Source organism: Mesoplodon bidens, assembly GCF_964165515.1.
Source record: "Mesoplodon bidens genome assembly, chromosome: 11".
Taxonomy (NCBI): Eukaryota; Metazoa; Chordata; class Mammalia; order Artiodactyla; family Ziphiidae; genus Mesoplodon; species Mesoplodon bidens.
This window is the reverse complement of record NC_138167.1, coordinates 82,341,456-82,355,379: the sequence shown is the minus strand read 5'-3', so window position 1 is coordinate 82,355,379 and position 13,924 is coordinate 82,341,456. Positions and strand designations below refer to the sequence as shown.

The 13,924-nt window shown below is 36.4% G+C and overlaps 1 protein-coding gene across 2 annotated transcripts in view; it reads right to left on the bottom strand.

Annotated features, from left to right (window-relative positions):
• CDK17 (cyclin dependent kinase 17) overlaps window positions 1-13,924 on the bottom strand; it is a 99,902-nt gene that overhangs the window by 70,016 nt on the left and 15,962 nt on the right. The gene's annotated exons all lie outside the window — the stretch shown is intronic.

Sequence of the window (13,924 nt, the reverse complement as noted above, 5' to 3'; positions counted from 1 at the left end):
TCTGTTTTCTCACATCGAAACAATTAACTGAACATAAAATATGTATAGCATACTTTTGAAATAACTGAAAATAACTATACATTAGAGCAGGAGTCCCCAACCCCCAGGCCGCAGACGGCTACCGTCGTCTGCTAGGAAGCCGCCTGTTAGGAACGGGGCGCACAGCAGGTGGTGAGCAGCGGGCCAGTGTGCGAAGCTTCATCTGCCGCTCCCCATCGCTCGCATTTCCGCCTGAACCACCCCCCACCCGTCCGTGGGAAAACTGTCTTCCACTAAACTGGTCACTCTTGCCAAAAAAGTTGGGAACCGCTGCATTACAGGATCCTCTAGCTCAGGTGTCAGCAAACTTTATCTGTGTATTACTCAATAGAAACTATTTTAGGCTTTGTGGACCACATACAGTACCTGCCAAATTTTAAAAAAACCACCATTAAAAATGTAAAGTCATTCTCAGCTCTAGAACTGTAGCTTGTTGACTCTACCCCAATCACATACTGCTTTTTTATTTCGGAAAACAAGCAGTCCAAAGTAGCCCAAAGTGATGACAACGTTAAGGAGGAAACTAAACAGAAGAGCAGTATTAGTCTTTTGAGAAATTCATTTTTCCTCTCATGCACTGCTGCGGGGGGTGGGGGTGGGGTTTGGAAACAAAAATTATTTCCACGTCATAAATCAGATATTCTAGATGTACCTTTTCAGTATCCAAGGTGCATTAATGGAAGAAGCCAGCCCTCAGACACTTATAATCATCACGTCCAAAAACTATTTGAGGGGACAATTCTAGAAGTGACTCACAGATACATGCCCTATACATCTAATCAAAATTCACATCATTTCCAGTTTTGAAAGGAAATAAATCACAGTACAGTTTTTCAAATGGGATTCCACAGAATCCTAGGGTTCTATGAGGTGCTACTTGTTTTAGAGATCGTGACTTAAAAAAAAAAAAGTTTTTCTTTGAACTTTGCACACTGAAAGAGAGCTCACAGTGCTGGAAGGTGATCAAAGACCTCCATTAGCAGCTTCCTGTCTGCGAGCCCCTTGAGGTAGTACATTCTTTAGAATTCCATGTACATTGAATCACATAAGAGTACATACTCTTACATGTACGACTTCTTCACTCAGCATAGTGACTGTGAGATTAATCCATGTTGTATGTACCAGCAGTTTGTTTTTGTTGCTGAAGAGTATTCCACCGTATGGATATACCACTTTCTCTTCATTAGCCTGTTAAACAACACATGGGTTGTTTTCCAGTGTTTGAATGTTCCTAGGAACATTTTCATACAAATCTTTTTTGCTGGGTCATATGGTAGATGTATGTTTAACTTTCTAAGGAATGTACAGTTTTCCAAAGCGATTGTACCAGTTTTATATTCCCACCAGCAATGTATGTTCCAGTTGTTCTACATCCTCATAAACATTGGTTTTTATCTATTTTAATTTTAGCCATTCTGATGAGTGACATCTCACTGTCATTTTAATTTGCATTTTCCTAGTGACTAATGATTTTGACCATCTTTTCATGTGATTATCCATATAAAATAATCCATTTTCAAATCTTTTGTCCATTTTTACTCAACTTATGTGTCTTACTAAAATTCTTTTATGTATTATGTAAGTCCCCTGTCAAACATATGTATTACAAATTTTTTTTCTTGTTCTGTGGCTTGTTTTTGTTCTCTTAATATTGTCTTTTAAGGAACAATTTAAATTTTGATGAAGTACAGTATTTTTCTTTTTTTATTTTATGGTTGGTTCTCTTTGTGTCCTAAGAAATTTTTAGTACCATAAGATCACAAATATTCTTCTATATTTTCTTCTACAAGTTATTTTCTTCTACAAGCTATAGTTTTAGCCTTTCAATTTAAGTCTATTATCCACCTTGAATTATTTCTTGTATTTGTTGTGAGGTAAGGGTTAGATGTATAAGGTTATACCTGTGAGTCATTTCTATAATTGTCTTTGTCCTCTCAAACATTTTTTGAATAGTATGTGAGTTATTCATTTCTTTACTAATTGTTTTGTCTGCGTATCCTATCAGAGAGGTCTATGAGAGAGGTCTAATAAATCCACAAGTATAACTGTGGACTTATCTGTTTATCCTTGTAGTTCAATTTTTGCTTCATATATTTTGAATCTATGCAATTAGGTGCATACAAATTAGAACTCTTGTACCCTCCTAATGAGCTGACCCTTATAAAATTATCCCTTTTTAACTCCAATAATGTTTCTTGGCTTAAAGCCATTGACATTAGTGTAGTCACACCAGTCTTCTCTTGGCTAGTATTTGCACAGTATATGGTTTTCCACCTTTTTACTCTGAACCTCTCTGTTTATGATTTGTAGCACCTTACAGATAGGCTGTACTTTTTTATTCAGTCTGATGATGTCTTTTAATGTGAACATTAAATTTCATTTAATTATTGATATATTTGAGTTTAAGTCTACCATCTTTTCTATTTGTTTTCCATTTGTCCCGCTGTTCTCTATCCTTTGTTCTTCTTTTCCTTCCTTCTTTTCTATTAATCAAGTATTTTTTTATTCTTCTATTTTATGTGTTCTATAGGCTTGTTATCTTTTAGCATCACTCTTTCAGTGGCTACTGTAAAAGATACAAAAAAGCATCTTTATTTTCTCTTACATTAGTACTCTTACCATGTCCCCAACAATGAGAGATTGTTACAACTGCATTTACTTTTTTTTTGCTACTGCTATCATATAATACATATCATATCATACATAAAGTAGTCCCCCTATACGCAGTTTCACTTTCTGTGGTTTCAGTTACCTGCAGTCAACTGCAGTACAAAAATACTAAATGAAAAATCCTAGAAATAAACAAGTCATAAGTTTTAAATTGCACACCATTCTGAGTAGTGTGATGAAATCTCACACTGTCCAGCTGCGTCCTGTCCAGGATGTGAATCATCCCTTTGTCTAGCATATCCATGCTGGATATGCTACAGCCCCATGAGTCACTTAGTAGCCATCTCAGTTATCAGCTTGACTGTCAGGACATCGCAGTGCTTGCATTCAAGTAACCATTATTTTACTTAATAATAGCCCCAAAGTGGAAGCATAGTGATGCTGGCAATTTGGACATTCTACTAAACCTTATCATAGGTATGTATGTATAGGAAAAAACATAGTATATATAGGATTCAGTACTATCCAGTTTCAGGTATCTACTGAGGGTCTTGAAACATATTCCCCATGGATTGGGGCGAGGTGGGGGGGAGACTATTGTACGTTACATTGTTTCCTGATAAAACACTGTTACACATTGTTAATACTGTTGGTTTAAGCAGTCAATAACCCTGCCTACCATATTTCGCCTATCTGGTACTCTTCATTCCATCATGCTTCCATATGAGATTTTTTTCTTTATCCTGGTGAACTTCCTTTAAGTGGAGATATGCTGCTGATGACTTCTCTCAGCTTTTGCTCACCTAAGAATATCTTTATTTCACTTTGCTTTTTGAAGGATATATTCACTGAGAATAGAATTATTGGTTGGCAATATCTTCTTTCCCACTTTAAAAATGTCTTTCCACTGTCTTCTGACTTCTATAGCCTGCTGAAAAGCTGACTTGCCAAATTCTTAGTTCCTTCTAAGTAACATGTCTTTCCCCCTCTGACTGCTTTTAAGGTTTTCCTTTTACATGTGGATTTTAGCACTGCGATCCCAAGCTGTGTGCTGAGGAAAACACAGCAACATCTGTCAGATACTGTACTAACTGCTACTGCTAATTTATGTGGACCTAACTACTAATAAATAGAACTATTCGTTACTTCTTTTGCATTAGGGGTGCTATGAAAACGTTTCTAAGAACTAAGGCTAAGTGTAGTTTTCTTTGTTATCTATCCTGTTTTGGGTTCACTGGCTTCCTGTCAATCACTGGTTTGTAGTCTTAAGTTTCAAAAAACAGTCATTATTTCGTCAAATACTGCTTCTGCCCCTTTCCCCTATCTATTTCATCAATGTCTTAGTCTGTTCAGGCTGCTATAACAAAGTACTACAGACTAGCTTATGAACAACAGAAGTCCTAACCACGGCAATCAGAGAAGAAAAAGGAAAAAAAAACAGAAGTTTATTTCTCACAGTTCTGGAGGCTAAAAGTGTGAGATCAAGGTGCCAACACGGCCATGTAAGTTGCAGACTTCTCACTGCATCCTCACATGGTGGAAGGGGCTGGGGAGCTCTCTGGGGTTCTCTTTAATATGAGGATTAATCCTACGTGTAAGGGCTTCACCCTCATGACCTAAGCACCTCCCAAAAGGCCCTACCTGCTAATACCAATACACTGGGCATTAGGATTTCAACATACAAAATTTGAGAAGGGCTTCCCTGGTGGCGCAGTGGTTGAGAGTCCACCTGCCGATGCAGGGGACGCGGGTTCGTGCCCCGGTCCGGGAAGATCCCACATGCCGCAGAGCAGCTGGGCCCGTGAGCCACGGCCGCTGAGCCTGCGCGTCCAGAGCCTGTGCTCCGCAACGGGAGAGGCCACAACAGTGGGAGGCCCATGTTCCGAAAAAAAAAAAAAAAAAAATTTTAGGAAACAAACATTTGGAACACAGTACTCTGGGACTCCAATTATACATAGGTTTTTTTTTTTTTTTATGCTGTTCTGCTTCTTTCCGTCTTGTTTTCTCTCTGTGCTTTAAACATATCCTTACAACAACCCTCCCAGGGGGTACTATCAAGAAAGATAGCAAGTATTACAGGAAATCACTTTAGTATGCTTGGTCTTCTACTCTACTCCGTAAAATGGGGAAATGAGGGCTTCCCTGGTGGTGCAGTGGTTCAGAGTCCGCCTGCCGATGCAGGGGACACGGGTTCGTGCCCCGGTCCAGGAAGATCCCACATGCCACGGAGCGGCTGGGCCCGTGAGCCATGGCCACTGAGCCTGCGCGTCCGGAGCCTGTGCTCCGCAACGGGAGAGGCCACAACAGTAAGAGGCCCGCATATCGCAAAAAAAAAAAAAAAATGGGGAAATGAAAATATTTTCCCTTATGTTACACAAATGAACTTCAAAACCTGCCTTGAAAAAAATTTAAGATTAGAAAATTACTCCTCCCTTTTAGGCAGAGAGCTGGGAATCCAGCCCTACCATTAGTCTCATCCACGAAAAAACTATTTAATATGTTCAAGGACTTAAGAGGTCACCAAAAATATGAGACAGAACAGTATATAAGGAAGGTGCTGAACTTGCAAAAAGTATTACTTGGTTACAATGAAATCTTTTTCAGACACCAAAACTTTGTCTATTTATCACAAATATTTTTTTGCCAAATTAAATATCCTCTGAATATGTTATTGTATTAATATCTATTATATTTATCCATAAACATTTTTAAGCTTTAGAATTGTCCTTAAATATCAATGTTAAAATTAAGATAAAATTGCTTTTCTCGGGCCTCCCTGGTGGCGCAGTGGTTGAGAGTCCGCCTGCCGATGCAGGGGATGCGGGTTCGTGCCCCGGTCTGGGAGGATCCCATATGCCGCGGAGCGGCTGGGCCCGTGAGCCATGGCCGCTGGGCCTGCGCGTCCGGAGCCTGTGCTCCGCAACGGGAGAGGCCACAGCAGTGAGAGGCCCACATACCGCAAAAAGAAAAAAAAAAAAAAAAAAAAAAATTGCTTTTCTCTTCAAAGATGAAATATGCATTGATAGCCACAACACAGATAATTCGTTTACCAAGTTACTGTTAAAATAACATGAATAACACCAGTATGTACCTAGCCTTATGGAATTTACAGTCTTCACATCTTACCTGATTCTCAGAATAATTCTGAGATAAAAAAAGGTATTATTGGGCTTCCCTGGTGGCGCAGTGGTTGAGAGTCCGCCTGCCAATGCAGGGGACACAGGCTCGTGCCCCGATCTGGGAAGATCCCACATGCCACGGAGCGGCTAGGCCCGTGAGCCAAGGCCACTGAGCCTGCACGTCGGAGCCTGTGCTCCGCAACGGGAGAGGCCACAACAGTGAGAGGCCCGCGTACCGTAAAAAAAAAAAAAAAAAAAAAGGTATTATTATTTACCTTTCCCATTACACAAATGAGAAAATAAAAGCTCAAAACTTAAATAACTCACCGAAGAGTCATTACACTGAGTAAACCATGATAAAGCCAAAATTCAAATCCTATGTGTTCTTTCCATTAACCTACACACAAATAAGTTGGTTCATGTGCAGATTACAAGGGAACCACAAAACGGCCTTTCCCTTTAATTTCTGTGAAACTGAGTAATATTCTTTTTTTTTTTTTTTTTTTTTTTTTTTTTTGCGGTACGCGGGCCTCCCACTGTTGTGGTCTCTCCCGTTGCGGAGCACAGGCTCCGACGCGCAGGCTCAGCAGCCATGGCTCACGAGCCCAGCCACTCCGCGGCATGTGGGATCTTCCCGGACCGGGGCACGAACCCGTGTCCCCTGCATCAGCAGGCGGACTCTCAACCACTGCGCCACCAGGGAAGCCCTGAGTAATATTCTTGAGTAAAATAAGTCAAAGCACTTGTGATCATCTTTTTCAAAAGAAAACCCACAACTTAAAGCAAATTTAGCAATATAAAATTATCTGAAAGTCAACAGATTTGACTTACTATCCTACCAAAATGTGCTTAACAAATTATTTCCTAATGAGGGTATCTTATCTGCTATTTCTTTTAAATATAAACTACGTTTATACAAAGTAGATGATACTATAAATAGTACATTTGCAGGAGACCTGTAAGTATTCCTCCTTCCTCCTTCAGTAGGCCTACAAACATTACTCCTTGAGCAGAATCATAAAGATAAATTCCAGATTCAATTCCGCAAATGGTTAAGAAAATTTTTCAACTATTCCTGGTTATATTTCAACACTTCTGAGAAGAGATACCTGACAAAGGGAAGGACAAAAAGCCTCTAGCAAACCTTAAGCAGCTATCCAGCCTTCCTAGTCAGTGTATTTTTAAATGAAGTTATTTAAAATTATTAATAAACTCTTTTTGAGGACAGTATTGTCAAGTGTGACACATTCCATCAGAGAAATAAATAGGCCACACCCATTCCTGTATGAACACAGACATTACCCTTACTATCAATACATACATAGCAAGCCATTTTTGTCACTACTTTAATGGGCAGTATAATCCAGTCCTTCATATAAGAAAAAGTAAAATAAATATCTACATGAAAAGCTCCATTAATTCTAAGTATAATAAACCATAGCCACCACCTGACATATTATAATTTATTATATAATATCTGATGTTATATCTAGTGTATTGCAATATATAGGCTAAACAGACATGAAAAAAGTAGACATCATCTCTGAATGATTCGTGTTATTTAAATTCCACTATCCCCCCACCAAAAATTCAGTTATTAGTAACTCATGCTTGTTTAAAGTATTTGGTTAAGGCTAAGACCTATAATTTGATCCTTATATAAATCAATTAGCTCTGCACTACTAGGAATATAATGTATCCATAACTCTGGACGTTAAGAAATGGAACTCTGTATCATTGGTCTTATGGGAATTCAGCCAAGATTATAGGTGGCTTAATGTCATCACTGACACAAAGGATACACAAAGGATGTGACCTTGGTTAGATAGCTGGGTCCTTTTCTCTTTTCTGATTAGAAAGATATTAACTACATAAGTCAACACAATTTTAATACTTACAAAACATCTGAATATATTTACCTCCTTATTTCCTTTTATCCTCTCATTGTATGACATTTTTAGTGATTTCTGCCTTGCTTCTTATTTTGTTCTAACTCAGTATGTCCTCCAAGCGCACTTGAGCACTTGAATTACTAACAGTTGAAATAAGAACTATGTGAATTATACTTAATGAATTAGAGCAGATTCAGGGTTATTTCAATAATGTCACTCCCAATAACGAATGGGAGAGAAGAATGGTTTTATAGTTTATGAATTGGAAATTGCTCACAATTCTCTCTTATCTATAGTTTTCCATATGTGAAATTATCTTTGCTGTCATGTGAGTCACAGCATAAACAAAATTGAAACCTCTAGAAAATAAAGCTCAATAAAACCTCTATAGTGACTGCTATGAGTATTCAGAGAATAATGGGAGGCCCAGATTTATCAAAAGAAAGCAATGGTCCAAAAATGTATACATCAAGAAACACTGGTCTGCTATCTAACACAGACAAGAGAGTTGTCACACTCTGGTGGCTTTTTAAGGAAAAAGGCAGGTTTACAAACACCGTCTCAGGCCTATTTTTACCTATACTGCTTCCATAGGAATGGTCTAGGAGATTTCAACAGGAAAAAAACGAGGAGAGGAGGGGAGGGATTATTTCTCTATTCAACTAACAATACTACATTAAGACTTGTCCCTTTTACTGTTCTGAATCCACCTGTATAAAGTATTAAAAAAAATCAAGAGATCACAATCTTTAGATGTGGCTGTATGTTCCCATGCTATTTTGTGGCTAGAAGTTAGGGAAGTGACTGGAATTGTTCCCTCTCTCAAAGGTAGGAAATGAGAGGTTATCCTAAGGTCAGGATCGTCTAATGTGGCTCTTGATTTAAATTGTGTTAACTTGTTCTGCTCCAGGATGAAAGCAATTAAGACCAGATCAATGTGCTCCGCAGCTGGTCAGTCAGCTGCTCCAGAGTAGGCAGCCAGCAAAACAGCTTTGGGGCCCTCTCCGGGCACTGTGCCTCCTAAGATTCGAGTGCAGGCCAATGCTGTTGACATTAATTCCTAAAAGGTATTTTTAGCTCCCCAAGATAAGAAGTAAAATAAACATAAATAGGAAATACCCTCCTTTTAATTTTCCAAGTAAGCTATAATTATTGAACTGTTCCACATTTTAATCTAACATCCACCAGAAAATGAAATAAAATTTTGACACCTCTGTATGAAACCATTATACTGGCTTAAGAGTCTGACGTAGAAACATCAGCTGATTCCTTGGAAGAGGAAATTCAAAAGGAAGCCATTCTGTGTTTTTTAAAAAGGGGCAACCAAGGCTAGAAAGGAACACAAGAGGGTTTCCAAACCTAGGTAACTAATACAAAGTCTTGTTAAAGGACACAGCTTGAATACAAAATTTTATGACCACTGTTATAACCACAAGTGGTATTAACTATGGAATCAAAGCGTATTCCAATTTTACTACTAAATTCCATGTTAAAGTTTGAAAATGTGCTTCAATCCTACTGCTAACTTTCAAGTTAGAGTTCAAGAAAAATGTCTGAGATAGAATGGTATAGTCACTAAACACAAGAATTGGTGAACCACCTAAGGACCAGTCCACTAATCAAGTCAGTAATTCAATGAATCACAAAAAAAGGGAAAAAATTACCTTACGCATTTTAACTTAAAACATTCAAATGTGCTTACCAATCTTCTGCTGTAAAACAAAGGCCATGATAGGAATTTCTTACATAAACCCATGTGCCAATAAAGACTCTACCATTTCTAGTCAATTGTTTTTAAATTGAAGGGAAAAGTTGAAAACACCTATAAAGCCAAACTTCTAGATTTGTATGACCCTTCCAGGCTTTTAGTTGTCTTCCTTACATCTAGTTCCACAGATTTTTTTTTTTTTTTTTAGCAACCTGCCTTTATCAAGTCTTTCCAAAGTTTTCACAGAAATAACTCTCCTTATACACTGATATTTTATTGGTTCAGGTAATATTTGATTAAATTATGTAATTACAAGTAAAGCTGGCATACAACAACTGGTAGGAAAAGAATGTAAGGTCAAACTAAAGAAAAGCCTACTAGTCATCAGTTAGTACTGAACATGCCATGACCATCAGTCAGTAGTCTTACACAGGGACTGAAGGCCGCAAATCAGTCAGAGCTTCTACCACACCCTCACTTGCCTTCTTAAACGCTGCACACAGATGTCTCTGCAAGCATGCAATCATCTCATCCAAAATACTTTACACGTAGCAAATTAACTGCAGTATAGGTGGATGATCTGAACTTTCCAAATGAAGTGCTGACACACTGTAATAAAATTTCTACACAATTTTAAAAAACATTCTTAAACTGGAAAAGAATTTAACCAGAGAAAAGGAAAGAACCAAACTCAGTATTATAAACAAAAATTTCATTGCACAATCTTATCAGCCCATCTCTGTGAATGTGATTTCTTTTTTAAAAAATAAGGTTAAATTCCATTATGAGAAACTTTTCCTTATTTCATTCTTACAACAGATACTGTTTGAAATATGTGGATATCAGCTAAGATTTGATTATTTTATATAGAAATTAAAAATAAATATTTATTACAGAATTTGAAAAATCAATTCTTGTTTTTATCATGCTTTGAGCTCCTAGGCACTGAGTACATGTTCATTTATATGATTGCTTCCATAACAGCAGGCTGAATATGTGATTAAAATCCAAGTCATCAGGTGTGCAAACAATCAACAGGAAAGAAAACCTAACAGCACTCACCAAAGCTCTCCAGAACTCATGAGTAGTAAGAGACAGTAAAATGGGTATGAATTCATTATTACTGAACTCCAGAATGTATTTTACTCTAACTTTATTCAAACATTGGGGGGGTATCATTTAATTACAGTGAGTCAGCATGTTCAACTTAGTAGATTTTTTTAAGTGCCTGGAGTCCAAAATAGACTCCTTTGTGGTTCCAATTGCTTCCAAAAATATGGCTTCTTTCACCAAGGAGAAAATAAGACTTTTTTTCTGACACTCAAGATTGATTTTTTATCTGGAAATTAAAAAGTGGCAGTATAAGTCTCTTGTTTTAAGTATGTAACACCAATTAAGCTTTTCCTGGAGCCCTAATGTGTATTTGCCTTCCATGTACACATTTCATTAGCATTACTATCTCTGACAACCTCAGAAACACAACGGACAGAGAAAGGTTTCTACTCTTTTTCTATTATTTCTGTAAGCAGAAGGGATTAAATTTAATAATGATTTTCACCGATTGCTCAAATGACTCTTACCTCTTAATAATCACTGTCTTAGAATGCAATAATTGTTACAGCTTACTGCTCAACCCGACACTGGTTTTGATCCAAAATTTAATTTACCACATTAAAAGATTAGAATTATGAGCAATTCTGTTTGTAAAGTTAACCAGGTAACTCACAAGTTTATGTCCCTATACACTGGCAAATGATTAGAAATGTACAGAAAATGACTAGTACCCCGTGGTACTAATGAACAGTTTTTCTCTCAGGAAGTGAGATTTAAGTTTAAGTACTTCCTTACCCATTAGTTTCTCTAGCAACATCATGTAAGAAGGCGTCTATAATAAATTCAATGGAATAAAGTATCTAAGATTATTAACGTGAATTTAGGTAAAATATATTTTAACTGTTAAGAGATCTGGCCTTTTATCAATTTTCTCCTCTTGTGCAAGTTTAAGTAATAAAATGTGCTTTAAATAACAATAACAAGAAAATGAAAAAAGACAATATCAACCTTTCACATTATACAATTTTTCAGCAATCCTTTTAAAATAAAAGATCTCTGTGAGACTACTAGAAGTTAATATTATCAAGGAAATGATGTTTTTTCCCAATTTTATGTAATAGGAAAAGTAGTTAATAATATGATGTGCCAATCTGTTCTAATGCTTTATTTACATTAACTCCTTTTAACTACCACAGTAACCCTATAATATTAAATTATCCCCATTTTACATATCTAAAGAAACTCAGTCACTGAAGATTTAAAAACTCACTCAAGGTTACAGCTAGTAAAAGGAAGAGCCAGTTGGAACTCAAACAGTGTAAGATCCTACCTAGTCCATGCTCTTAACTAGTATCGCCCAGAATAGGGTTTAACACACTGCTTCACTCAGTAAACATGAATTGGCTGGGTGCTTAACAGTTTTTCTTTCTTCTAGGAGTTACAAAAACCAGTTTTTGAGAAATAAGGCACACACTAATCCTTTTTCCTTTCCTTATTCTACTTCTACCTAGACAGAACAGAGTTTTCCCTACACTATGTTCTCATAATCATATATTGTACATTGTTTATATAGCATGTTCCTATTTGTTTCTAACTAGTTTAAGTACAAAATTAAGAAAACTTTCAGAGAAAGAAGGATGTTTCGCTGTTTATGTTTTTAAATCCCATTTCCTTGCATAGGACCTAGCTCTAAGAAGGAAGGTCCAGATAAGTGCTGGACAGGACAGAAAGGAGAGCAGTTAAAAAAAAAAAAAAAAAAGTCACTCTCTAGAGTAACTTATAAAAAAGAGAGGATCCAAAATTAGAGCATACCTCAGGTAGCGGTTTTTTTGCTAAGCTCTATAAGTAAGATTTTATTAGCGACTGTATATAACTTTAATCATGTATTATAATTTGATTTCCATGAAAGACTTATGAGTTGGTACGTATTGCTCTGCCCATTTTTGCAAATGAGAAAAACAGACTCAAAAATGTTAATGAATCTGCCCAAGATCATATAGCTAGTAAGCCTTGTCATTTCCAAAAGAGGTAAGGGAATATAAGAATCAAAGCCTACAGCTCCAAGGCTATTCATAGAAGAAGACAGCCAGGAATAGATTTGAGAAATAGAATTCAGTGAGTTACTACAGCTTAATAGACATAGCCCCTAAGAATATCCAATTGAGGATGCTCAAGGGTAGGATTAGGATCCAATTCGATTTTGCTCTAAAGCAGAGGTTCTCCAAGTGAGTCTGTGGAATCTTTAAAGGTGGGGGTGGGGGGGTTCCTCAGGTCAAAACTATTTTTATAATAATACTAAAAACTTAATTGCCTTTTTTACTTTTCTCTCACTAGTATAAAGTGGAGTTTTCCAGACTACATTTCACAGAATACTGCAACAGACTAAAACACAAGTTGTGAGAAGCCAGCTGTCTTTTATTGAGATAGACATTAAAGAGATTTGCAAATATATAAAACAATGCTACCCTTCTCCCCATATTTTTCATAGTTATTTTTCATTTTAAAATATTTATGTTAATTTGTAATGCTTGTTATTTTTAAGTAAATAAATGTTAAAATTAATGTAAAAATTAAAGAATTTTTTTTGACCTGAGACCAAAAAGGTTGAAAAGCCACTGATCTAAAAAGCTATGCTCAACCAATCCTCAGATCTAAAATCTGGTCTTCTAAACTGATTTACTCACCAGGATAAGTGGGCTATGTAAATGGAAAGTTCCTGAGTTTCACCATATTACAAATTGCTTAACAACAGAAACATTTAAAAAAATCTTTGTGTTCCTCCCTACCCTCATCACAACACTCACATCAAAAAAAAAAAATGTGTTGTATCAATCCAGATTACTTCATTGTACATTTCTAAATTAACACTATACTTTATACCTAAATTACATAAAAGACTGTAATACCACATCACCTCAAAATAAACTGAAGGAATATCAACCCATAAAACTGAAAAGGTCAGACTTCACCACATGGTGACACATAATGACCTCACTAATGTAAAGACATCTTATAAGGCTCAGCTAATCATTCACTCTTTCAACCACCTCCTAACTCCAACAGCAGGAAATTTTAAAAGCATTTTAGGAGAAGAATTATTTAAAATATATGTTTAGGTATTTAAAAGGTCACATTCTTATGGCTACTATAAGAATAAAATTTCAATTTCCTTCAAAAATAATAATATATCACACAACATATTTTCCAATTACCAAATAAAAAATTATGTATTATCTTTATATGTTGTCAAAGTACAAATTTCACAAAATCTCCTACTTTCTAAATATCCATGTAGGTTTCACTCAGAATGTTCTTAGCATACTTGGCATAAAATAAATATGAACTTATTTTTGATGTTTAAAAAAACAAAGTGTGTAGGCAACTTTCTAGCCTTTCTCTCCAATAAACATCTGAACTACATAACTGAATGTGCTATTCTGTCATTCTGTAACTTGTGACACAATAGTATTTATCACATTTTTAAAAAAACTAACACTTTATTA